A 12,983-nucleotide genomic window follows, 5' to 3' on the forward strand; every position below is an offset into this window, starting at 1 on the left:
TTAAGATCTAAGGTTTTCTTATTATCCTAATTTTACATAGTTTATAATTATAATTTTTATAAGGGTTAATTAAATAATCAAAATATAAAAAGTAATTCGAGGACAATAATAATTTAAGCATGACTCGAATTTGCTAATATGTAATTAAAACACATAAACAAACAATATATCCTCATGCTTTCATAAGAATGATAAAATGGGCATAAAATATATTCTGAACATAAAATATGACATAACATTCATAACATAATGGGTACTAGTATAACACATACATGGGTTACCTCCTAGAAGTAGAGCTAAGTTTATAGTCTTCGGACAGACTTGCCCATATTTTAAATTTGGCTAAGATGGATGATTAGTACTCTTCAATTGGGTCACATTATATATGCTTCCTTCTCCTTAGGATTAACTTCAGCGTTACTAGGTAAGAATTCTATGAGCCTACTACTTACATGAATGAACAAGTTGACATAATTGAGTTTCCATTTTTTAATTAATCGACTTAATTTTGTACCTGATTTTTCAATTTCACTACCGCATTTATTGGCGGTATCTTTCTAGTTTCATATTGATTGTCTTGATTAAATCTAGGAGGATAAGCTGGTCTGGAATTATTATTAGCTTGATTTTAGTTATTGTAATTTGTTCACTAGTTATTTTGACTAGAATTCCATTTATTTTCACTATAATTATTTGATCAACTAAAATTAGAGTGATTCTTCCAACCTGGATTATATGTATTTGAATAGAGACTATTTTGTTTTCCAATCAAATTTATATTTTAAATCCATTAGATATCACTCTCTTTCATTACGTTTTTATCTTTCAAATGTCAATATGAATCAAAATTTAAGCTAAAGTACTCAACTTCTTTAATATTGTTATAATTTGTGCAATCAAAATGGATAAAGAATCATTTTCATAGAATCTTGCCACTCTCTTAGGATTCACCGTATCATCAGGTCACAAAAATTTATTTGTTGTCATTTTCTCAATTAATTCATAAGCATTCTCAAATGGCTTTGACATCAAAGAACCTCCAAATGCAGCATCAATTAGGGCTTTAAGAGATTCTTCCAATCCATTATAAAATTTTTTAATTATTAACCAATCAGGTAAGGCAAGATGGGGGCACTTTATAAGCATCTCCTTGAATCTCTCAAAACTCTCATAAATAGATTATCCTTCTAACCGAGTAAAAGAGGTAATATCATTTTTAAGTTTGGCCGCGTAGAAGGTGAGAAATATTTTTCTATAAACTTTTGGGCTAACTCATTCAATGTGATAATAGAGCTTGGGGGTATAAAATTTAACAACATTTTTGTCTTGTCTCTTAGAGAAAAAGGGAATAATATAAATCTAATGGCATCATCATTAACACATTGTACTTAAATATTGTACAAATTTCTAACAAATTTCTAAGAAATTTGCTAAATGTATTTTAGGTCTTGAATGGGAGTTCACCTAAACTGGGAATTCTAAACCAATGAAAGATTGTAGGTTTTAAATCAAAATTATTAACTTGGATGATTGGTCTATCAATTCTATGTTGAATTCCATCAATGTCTCTCATTCTTTATATCACTTATTCTCTCTCATTTTCCCCACTCTCTCTCTCTCTCTCTCTCTCTCTCTCTCTCTCTCTCTCACACACACACACACACACAAACACACACACACACACATACACACACACGTACACTATCTCATTCCACTAATTATGTGATCATCCTCCTCTCTGGCTTTCTATCTCCCTCTCTCTCTCTCTCTCTCTCTCTCTCTCTCACACACACACACATTTTTCCCTCACATTCACTTCCACTCTCACTCTATATATCCCCTCTCTATCTTCATCTACATCTTTTTATCTCTTACACACTCTATTACCCTCTCACTTCTCGTTTTCACTCTTTCTCACCTCTCGACTCTATCTTTGCCTCTATCTCTATATTCCACACAGTCTCTCACTTTCTCTCTCATGCACAATCCCTTTCTCTTAAAATATATCTCCCTCTTTCTCACTCTTTATCTCTTTATCTCTCACCCATTCTCTTTATACAACTTTCTCTCTCATTCTCTCTCTCTCTATCTCTTTCTCTCGCTCTCTTATTCCTTCTCTTGGTATTACTATTTCGCCCATGCCTCTCTCTCTCCCTCCCTTATTATATACCTCTCTCTCACTACCTCTCTTACTCTCTCTCTCTATGTCTCTCTTTCCCTATATCACTTACTATCTCTCATTCTCCCTCTCACACTCTCTCTCTCATAATCTCTCTCTCACTCCCCGCCAGTCTCTCTCTATGTCTCTTTCTCTATATCATCGGTTCTCTATCATTCTCCCTCTCGCACTCTCTATTACACACACTCTCTCTCTCTCCAACTCACTCTACTCACTCTCTATTCATCCTTCTATCTCTCTCTCCCTCTCCATCTCTCCCTCCCACTATCTCTTTCTCATTTATCCCTCTCACTCACTACCACTCTAACTCTATCTCTCCACTCTCTATCTTCATCTACATCTCTCTCTCTCTCTCTCTCTCTCTCTCTCTCTCTTCCTCACTTTATTACCCTCTCTCACTTCTCTTTCTCTCTTTTCTCACCTCTCTACTCTATATTTGCCTCTATCTTAATATTCTTCTCACTCTCTCACTTTTTCTCTCATGCACAATCCTTTTCTCTTAAAATATATCTCCCTCTCTCTAACTCTCCATCTCTCTCTCTCTCTCTCTCTCTCTCTCTCTCTCTCTCTCGCTCGAGCCACTTTCTACTCCATCTCACTTATTTTCTTTATCCCACGCTATTATCCCTCTAAAAAAACATCCCTTCCTTTATCTCCTTCTCCCTCTCATTCTTTCTCTTACTCATTCTCTACAATTCTCCATCTCCTCATATATATAACTCTCTCTCGCTCTCCCTCCCTCTCTATTTTTGTCCACTTATTCTCTTTCTCCCTCAACTAATCTATATTGCTCTCACTCTCTGTTCACTCACACTCTCTCTTTCAATCGCACTACCATACTCTCACCCTTTCTCTTGCACTTTCTCCCAAGCCTCTCTCTCTCATCACTTTCTTTATCTTACACACTCTTTTTATCACTCTCTAACTATCCCTCTCTCTCTCTACTCTCTCTTACTATCCATTATCTCCTTATCTTTATCTCTCACTCCCATTCTATCTATATAAAAAACATCTCTCCCTCTTGCTCTCTCTTCCTTTCCATCTCGCTCTCTTTTAACAATCTCTCTATCACTCTACCTCACTCTCTCTCCCTCTTTAGCTACCTCTATCATCTCTCACTCACTCTCCTTCCCCCTCATTATCTCTACATCTCTTGCTATCTACCTCACTCTCTCTCTACCAGACTCGCTAACTCTCTCTCTATCTATCGCTCTCTTTCTCACTCACTCCCTTTCTTCACTTTCTCTCACTAGCTCTCTCTAACCCTCACGTACTTTATCTCTCTCTCTCTCTCTCTCTCTCTCTCTCTCTTTCTCTCACTCTCTCTCTCTCTCACACACACACACACTGTCTCCATCACGCTCAGTATCCTTCTTACTACTGTCTCTATCTCTCACTCCTGCTCTTTCTATCACTTTCCTCTCTTGCCCTTTCTATCTCTCCCTAATAGACATCTTTCCCTTCACTATCTTTTCCCTCCATCTCCCTACTCTCACTCTTAATAACTCCCACTCTCTCTTGCTCTCTCTTTCCATCACTCTTTTTATATCTTCATATCTCCCTCCCTTTATCTTTGACCTTCTTTCTCTTCTCACTTTTACTCTTGCTCCCTCTCTCTATATCTGAACCCATTCCCCTCAACCTTGTTTTGCACTCTCACTCACTTTCTCACATTCTCCCTCTAAAAATACAACTCCCTCCCAGCCCCTCTAACTCACTCTATCACCCTCCTCTCAATTCTATCTTATTCACTACATTTCTCATTATATCATTCCCTCATTCGCCATACCACCCTTTCCATGTTTTTATCTCCTCCTCTCACTTACTTCTCTCATTTATTTTCACTGAAGTTTTTTCTCTCACACCTTTATCACCCCCTCTTTCTCTCTCCCTCTCTCCATCAACCTTTCTCTATATAAATACACATCTCTTTCAGTCTCTCCCTCTATCCCTCTATCTTTAACTAACTATTGGCCTTTCTCTTACTTTTACCTCTATTATTTTCCCTCCATTTAACTTTTTATATCTCACTATCTATCCCCCTCCCTCTCTTTCTCATTCTTACTCTCTTTGTTGCAGTATCTCTCATTCTTTCTCTCTCTATCAATAACTATACCTTGATCTTTCTCTTTATTTCTTTAACTTCACTCACACACACTCTCTCTCTCTCTCATTCTCTCTTGTGCTCTCTCTACCTTACTTTAACACTCCCTCTCACTCCTTCCCACTCTCCCTCTATCAATCTCTTAATCACTCCCTTCCTCTCTCTCTATCACTCCTTGCCTCTCTCTCTTTCCCCCTTTTCTCTATACCTCTCTATCACTCTTTCATGCTCTCTCTCTATATCTCTCTTTCTCTATATCACTTGCTCTCTCTCATTCTTTCTCTCACTCTCTCTCTCACTCTCTCTCTCTATGACACTCGTTCTCTCTTCATCCCACTATTTCACTACATCTTCCTCTCTCTCTATCATTTCTCCCTTCACTCACTAGCACTCTTGCTCTATCTCTCCACTTTCTATCTTCATCTACATCTATCTCTATCTCTTGCTCACTCTATTACCCTCTCTTACTTCTTTCTCTTTCTCACCTATCTACTCTCTTTCCCTTTATCTCTATATTCTACTAACTCTCTCACTTTCTCTCTCATGCACAACCACTTTCTCTTAAAATATACTACCTCTTTCATAATCTACATCTCTCTATCTCTCACTAGCACTCTTTATATATATCTCTTTCGCTTTCTCTCTCTCTCTCTCATAATCCTGACTCTCTCTTGCTCATACTCTCTCTCTTTGTTACTCATTCTCTCACAAAATCTTTCTTTCTACCTCCCTCTGTAACTTTCTCACTTTACCTTGCACTCACCTAATCTCTCACCCTTGTTGTCCATGTCTCTCTCACTCTCTCTTTCATACCACTTTCTACTCCATCTCGCTTACTCTATTTATCCCACACTTACCTCTCTAAAAATACATCTCTTCCTCTCTCTCCTTATCCCTCTTGTTCATCTCTCTCTCTCTCTCTCTCTCTCTCTCTCTCTCTCTCTCTCTCTCTCTCTCTCTCTCTCACACACACACACACACACACACAATAATTCTCTATCTCTCTCGCTCTCTATCTAACTCTCCAACACTCTTTTTTTATCTCAATATCTCTCTCTCTATCTCCTCTCTCTATTTATCCTCTCTATATGCATCTCTACCTCTTTTACTCTACCTATTATAACTCTCCTCACCCCTCTCTGTCTCTCTCACTTCAATCATTATCTCTATTTCTCTCTCTCACTCTCTCTCTCTCTCTCTTCTTAACACACACATTCTCGCTCACACTCCCTCTCATTTTTTCTCTCCCTATCCAATTATCTCTAACTCTCCCTCACGCACTCTCTCCCTTCTCTCTCACTCATGCTCTCTCTCTATCTCCCTCTCTCTTATTCCCTCTACCTCCCTTTCTCTAAAATACGTCTCTCTCCCTCCCTCTCTCCCTCAACATGTCTTTCCATCTCACTCTCTCTTACTCTCTCTCCCACTTGCTCTCACTCCATCTTTCTCTCTTTTATATCTCACTCACTACCCTCTCTCTCTATTTATCCTCTGTCAACCACCTCTCCATCTCTCTCACTCTCTCTTATTTTATCTCTTCTTTGTTTACCTTATTTTTATATGAGGTCTTCAGGTACAAAATAAACTTATGATTATACATCTGCCTATTTATCATCTTATGTATATGCATATCAAATGTGCATTTATTTAAATTCCAAATGCCTGCATGTCTATGCTTATGTGGGTGAGCCTATCCTATGATTACTACTTTCATCCTAAAAACCAAGCGAACTAGTCCAACTGAAGTACCAATTTGGTCATTCGTTTGGTAGGAGTTCTTCCTGTTTATTATCTTTCATTTGTATGTTATATGTGTATTTATTTAAATTTAAAATGCTTGCATATGCTTACGTGAGTAAGCATATCATATCATCCTAAAAACTAAGGGACTAATCCCAATGAAATAGTAATTTGGTCCTAAGTTTGATAGGGGTTCTACCCAATTGTTATCTTGCATTTGCATGTCATATATGGGCTTATTTAAATTACAAATGCTTGTATGTCTATTCTCATGCGATTGAGCATATCCTATGGTTACTTGGTTTCATCCTAAAAATCAAGCAGACTAGTCCAACCAAAATACCAATTTGGTCTTAATTCTGGTAGAAGTTATGCTTGTTTATGTCTTGCATTTTCATGTCATAAGTGTGTTTATTTAAACTCAAATGATTGCATATTGATGCTTACGCCAGTTTGCATATCCCATCATCACTTTATTTCATTATAAAATTCAAGCAAACTAGTCCAACTAAAATACTGATTTGGTCCTCATTCTAGTATTTGTGCAGTCTATTTTTATTCTTGCATTTTTTGTTGCTTTATAGTTTTTCCTTTTTGCATATGTAGTGTCTTGCATGGGTATTTCAATTTTAGGCTTTAGATTACAAATTCTCATGTTGTCCTTCTCCCTTTTACAAAAACTTCTCACTCATGTCATTATTTAAATCTAAATTTGAGTTAACTCATATCTCTTTTTACCTTATACACTTAAAAAACTTTTTCACAAGGGTCAAGCAGAGTTAGTATAATATGATCTTCTGATTCAGCATTCAATATGGTTTTATCAAGTTGAATCAGTGAGTTAAATTTTTCATTTAATCAAAGAAAATATCTATAAAATTTATCTTCAACCTCAACTTCATTACTGCCCACTCTGCTAAGGGAGCTTAAATTAAGTTTGAATAAAATTTTGAGAACCTACATGTGCAATTCACTACACCATATGGTGAGGTGGTGGCAACTACAGAGTCCCCTAAGTCAAATCCCATCCAAGCTAACATCGAGGGTGGGCCTATAGCTGCTCCAGCAACTACTAAACCCTCAATCTTCTCTTGTTTGACCATCCCCCAATCAGCTGCCATTATTAAGGGGAAGTCTCCAATAAATGCTGAAACACCTATGTTTGGAAACTTTGAGATGGGGCCATCTTCTAGAGTAAAGAAGATGACTAAGTCTCAAAGAGAACAATCTGATTACCACTGCAACCAAAGCAGCAAGGAAATTAGTTTCTACAACTTTTAAGGAGTATTTTAATTCTCCTCAGCTAGTTTGTTTAAAATTTCATCCACTGTCAATTGCTGCTGGATAAGAGAATGTATCGCATAAAATGAATTTTCCTCCCACTACATTCCGTGAAGATCCTATTCTACCCTTTTTATTGAAAGAAAAAGGAAATTCAAGTACTTATTGAATGGATTAATACATGAATGTGCCACTGGTTACAAGCAGTCAAAGACTGCATTTCTGAGAAGTGTTAAGGATGTAATATCTACTAACGTCCAACCACACTCAAGTGGAAGGTGAGCAGGGACTCCTCCTATAAAAGGAAGAGTTCAATTCTATGTATCATGTCCAAGTCTACCAATTATTGTTACAAATCATTATAGGGAGCTAAAGATCAACATGTAGCATCAGTTCATGTGCATAGTCAACAAACTCCTATTAGATCTCTAAGGTACAAAGCATTAGCCCGTCGAGGGTATAATCACATATCTCCCCTTTCTTTACATTACTCTAGAAATTATCCTATAAGAGCTTATGTTCACCCTTCAAGTCAACATCCATCAAGGGTTGATCGACACCTCTCATGAGGTGCAAATCTTCTTCTCATATTGATAGAAGAAGATTAAAGTTTGCAAATCAATTAAGCTCAGTATATGATATGAATATAGTTTGGGGGCCTAAGATGGTTCCAACTCCAACTACATTAATGACTCATAAGAATAATGCCATGGATAAAAGATAAGGGAAAGGAAAGTTTCTAAAAGAATTATCCCCCTCTAGAGAATATACTTTGATTGACTATCATAATGTGGAAGGGAAGTCAATTGAGGAGATGGTGGATCATCTAAAAGAAAGTATCCACCAGATTAACGAGCAAGAAGTTTTAGAAGATGCAAAAATGATGATGAGATGATATAGCAAATTCAGCTCACCATCTTCTAGAAGAACTATATGAGAAAGACAGACAAATACTCAAAATGGAGAAGAAGATAGAGGAACTGATGGTTATGATCACCAACATGCAGGGTAATGTGCCTCTTATTCTTGATACTCAAGTTTGATCTTCCCCTGATTAATCAGTACACTTAATACTAATAATTAGAGAATCATGATAAAAGAACTAGTTGAAAGTTTGTCAGGGATGTTAAGCCCTTATGAACTAGTCCTGAGGCTAACTAAGAGGCAGGGGGGAGGAGTGCATTGGAATTTTAAAAATTTCTCCAAATAGAAACACAAATATAATCAAACAAAGATTCACCAAAAGAGAAACAACATGCAAAAATGAAATGCGAAAGCATTAATATGAATGAACATATTGGATTTTATAGTGATTTGGTCAACTTGACCTATGCCACTCTCTGGAGGCACCCTCCGAGTGTTGCACTAAACTCAGTGTCTCTCCTTTTGCCCCCACAATAAGGCAGAGAAGCCCGTACACAAAATCCTTTCCACCAACCCCGGAGAGGCAGAGAACCCAAATTTTTTTGCTTCCTACTGAAGCAGGAAGAGAACCCAACTCCTTCTGCTTCCTCCAAAAGTATGCAAAGAACCTTGATCAATTGTTGAAGTAGACCTCTCTTGAACCTCCAAGAAACTAGGGTTGACGACTTGAGAAGACAACTCGGATCCCTGGTTGGAGCAACCTTTGTTAATCCCCTCAAAAACTCCCCCTCACAAGAACCTCTCTCTCTCCCTTACTTTCCCTCAACTCTTATTAGCTCTCTCAAGTCAAGACAGCAGCAAAATGTTTCCTCTTGAGAAAACAAGAGATATTTCTAAATAAGGGCTCAAAAATAGCCCTTATTAGCAACTAATAGTCAAATATCATCCAGGATTATTGACCGATCATCCCGTACGATCAATTTAAATTTAGGTCAATCAGTTAGGATGATTTACAAAAGCCTGGATGATTAGAAGGTTGTTTTATTCAGATCATCCATTATAATAGGATATCATTCTGTACGATTAGTTTAAGTCATCAAATATTATCCAGACCATCACCTTGGATCGATGTCTGGATGTTGGAAAAATTACTAGATTATCCAGGATGATCTCATAATTGTCTGGGTCGATTAGTACAAAATAATGAATATTATCAAAAACATCACCCTGAATGGATATCTGGATGATAGAAAAATAACTTGATCGTCTAGGATAATTTCACGATCATCCCGGACGATTAGTTCAATTCAGTACATATTAACTGGAGCATCGCCCTGAGTGGAACCAAGCCAATTTTTATTTGTCTAGGAAGAACTAAGGCTTGTTAACTGATCATCAAGGATGATATGATCGAGAATCAAATTTTAGTTTCTTTTCTTAATTACAAGATTAATTTAGGCATAACTGTGCTACATCATCCAGGATAATGTCCAAAAATAAATGAAGCCTAAATAGCCATAACGACTAATTCTTTCTGATTTGAGCATATCGTCCCGGATGATGAAAATATCATCAAAGATGATTCTCTTAATTGTGGCTACCTTAACCAGGATGCCCTAATTATGGTTTTTGTTTTTAACTGATCCTCCAGGACAATTTTTTGATCATCCAAGTTGATGTGATAAAAATAGAAAACACTAAACAACAGATACAATTTTCCCCCAAGTGTGTGTTTGCAAGGTTACTAAGCATCAGGTTCCACAACTTTTATAATTGACTCAAGAATGGGTAAAAGATACTTAACAAATATTACAAACTGACTCATTCCTAATATACCCAATCTTAAGCTCGTTCGATTTACAATTTGATCTTGTGGACCTGAAATGTTAGTAGGCAAGACAGTCATAGAAAAATTGAAATGTTTACTATCATGAAAATTCTATTTCCTTCAATCAAATTCTCAACATTAGAAAAACCATTGAAAAACATGTAAAGTTGATCCACCATCAGTACAGTCTGTGGATATCAAGAAAATGGTGGAAAAACAAGTTTGAGAGGTGTTAGCTAAAAATTTGGGTACTTCGTCTGTTCTAAATGATGGATCATATCCAAAAGAATGTAATTTAGTCTCTTATCTAAAGGATCTGTACAGTATTCTTGCAAATATTTTGATGGTATGGGTTATCCTAAGCCAGACCTTGCTCATTTCAAAGCTAGTTGCTATAATATTGGTAACAGTGATGCGTTGTTATTCAGTCAGTTTGTCAATTATTTATTTGCTATTGCATTTGATTGGTATGCTGAACTGCCAAATGGTTCGGTCCTTAACTTTAATTACCTAGAAGCTATGTTAGTAAAGAGATTTTCCTGTGCAAAGTATCACATCACCATTAGCGATCTTGTAGTTGAAAATTAGAAGTTGGGTGAAAGACTGTTAGACTATATCCTAAGTTGGAGGAACCTCGACATGAGATGTGAGCTACTGCTATAAAAATAGCATACTATAGAGACCCCATTCTAAAAATAATTTCCTTTATGATGAAAGGTTTTATAATTAAAACCTTCAATAAGCTATTAAGTAAAGCCTCTAATCTCTAAGAGAAAACTTCTTAGCAATCACTCTTAAAGAATCCAGCTTCTTTAGAAATGAAGAAGTTAAAATCTCATAGTGTTAGAGAAGAAATTAAGGATAGTGTTTTGTAACATCCTAAATTTTGTAATGAATTTAATACATTTTAAATGAAATTTTATTTGTATTATCAATAATAAATATAAGTAAAAATAAATTACATAATTTATTTAAACATTTATCTGAATAGATTCTTAAAGGATTGTTTGAAAATCAGTTTTCAAGTGGGCCCATTCTCCTCTTCCCTTCATGTATGAAGATAAGTGCAGGCAGTTAGAAAAAAATCCCATCAGAAGGCTGAAAAGGAGTTTGGAATTCGATTGTGTGGGCCCACCTTCATAATTATCCTTTTTATTGGAATATATAAGGCAATAATTTTTGATAGGATTTGTTTCACACAAACAACAATATTCCTTTCTCTATTAGAGTCTCACAGAAGCCAACAATATATTTTTTTGAAGAAATTCATGTAGACAGAATTCGGCATAGTGTGCAAGAATAATTGTTTCTCTATTCGATACAGTGTGATATAAATAGAAGGTGGTACATTACCGAATGAAATTACTAGATGGACAAGAGGGGGGGGTGAATTGTGAAAACTTTTTGACAATAGTTATAACCTAAGCAGGAGTTCTAATATTTTTGATGTTGTAAGCAGGAGTCTCACAAAATTTATAACCTAAGCACGTTCTTTTCTTTCTGATTCACACACCAAAATATGACAAGTTTTACGCATAAAACGGGCTCCAAAATCCCTGAGATTTTAAAAGTAGCCGTTACTATCGTACAGTACGACATTTATAAACAGACTTCATCCTCGTACGAAGTGGTACGAACAGTTAAAAAATATTCGTACAGTACCATATTAAATCAAACAGTACCATGTATATCTGTCTCATGTTGCTGATGTTGTTCTTGAATATGAGTATCGAGACGAGTCTGAAGTTCATCGAAGCGTTCGACCAAATCATCGTGTGCTGGTGCAGGTGCTCGAGGTGGTGCATGTCTTTGTGGACGTGCTGGAGCTGCGGTTGGGGCATCTTCTCCTTCTTCTTCTTGTGGCTAGTGTCCCCGATGGAAACGAATACGGAAAGAGGCATCCGTATAAAAAATAGGAAGATTGTCGGGTTCACCAGAATAAGTCAATTGATATTTATTTTGGAGAATATATCCTATAAGGTGACCAAGAGCTATATTTTATTTTCGGAGAGTGGTAGGGAGACGAACAAAGGTCATATGATGAATGTAGTCAACAATTAAATCGACCTCGTCGAATTTGGTGTTGGACATGATGAGATAGGTAGCGACAGATAAAATAGGGGTCATGTTGATCTGGTCGCCAGCTTTGGGTATTATAGAGGTTCTAAGGACATGCTGAATAATTTTGGCATTCTGATTTAGTGATTGGATGAAGGGCTGATGTTGATAGAAAGTGGCGTTCCTAAGGACTCGATTAACATCGCTCCAATCAAATTCATTTGTGAGGAAGGAATGAACCCTAGGACCTTCAGTGGAGAGCCCAATATATTGGGCGATGTTGGCTCTGGTGATTTCTATGTTTTGAAGACAAATAAAGGAGTGGAAAGTTGTGTTGTCGACAGTGTAGGTGAGATTTGCTAGAAATTCTAATAAGAGTTCGGAGTTGTAGGGAAAGGCCAGGGTGAGGAGGAACTGAAAGGTGGTGGAAGCAAAGAGGTTTAGTACCTCAAAATTCAGTGCAGCATGATTGAGCATTTTGGAAGAAGTAATTTTGCAGGCCTTATACTTATGGTAGGCTTCCACATTTTCAGTACTCAGGAACCAAGCGCTGCGACAGCTAGAAGAAGATGAACTTCTAGTTGCCAAACGGCCTCTCTTGCTAGAGCTAGACATCATGTAGAGTGAAGTGAGGAAGGTGTGAAATGTGAGAAGGACAAGGTGTGAGTGAAGTGAGGAAAGTGTGAGTGAAAACAGCTGCCTAACTGGGCATGTTATAGAATTTTCCCAACATCGTACAATATGATAGTGTATCATACAGTACGATAGTGTATCGTACAGTACGATAGTGTATCGTACAGTACGATATGGTTGTAATTATTCTGATGGAACGTTTCGTGAAAAGGTGGTCAAAGCGTACCATACGATATAGATCGTACAGTACGATCAGAGGAATATCGATCATCCCGAGGAATTCAGTACGACTTTTG

At 36.9% G+C, this 12,983-nt stretch overlaps 1 non-coding gene across 1 annotated transcript; it reads left to right on the forward strand.

Annotated features, from left to right (window-relative positions):
* Positions 1 to 1,117: 1,117 nt before the first annotated feature.
* On the forward strand, positions 1,118 to 1,224 carry LOC114578729. The gene has a single exon (XR_003699695.1). It is a non-coding gene; the product is annotated as a small nucleolar RNA R71 (small nucleolar RNA).
* The last annotated feature ends 11,759 nt before the right edge of the window (positions 1,225 to 12,983 follow it).

Source organism: Dendrobium catenatum, unplaced genomic scaffold, assembly GCF_001605985.2.
Source record: "Dendrobium catenatum unplaced genomic scaffold, ASM160598v2 original_scaffold_132493, whole genome shotgun sequence".
Classification (NCBI taxonomy): domain Eukaryota; kingdom Viridiplantae; phylum Streptophyta; class Magnoliopsida; order Asparagales; family Orchidaceae; genus Dendrobium; species Dendrobium catenatum.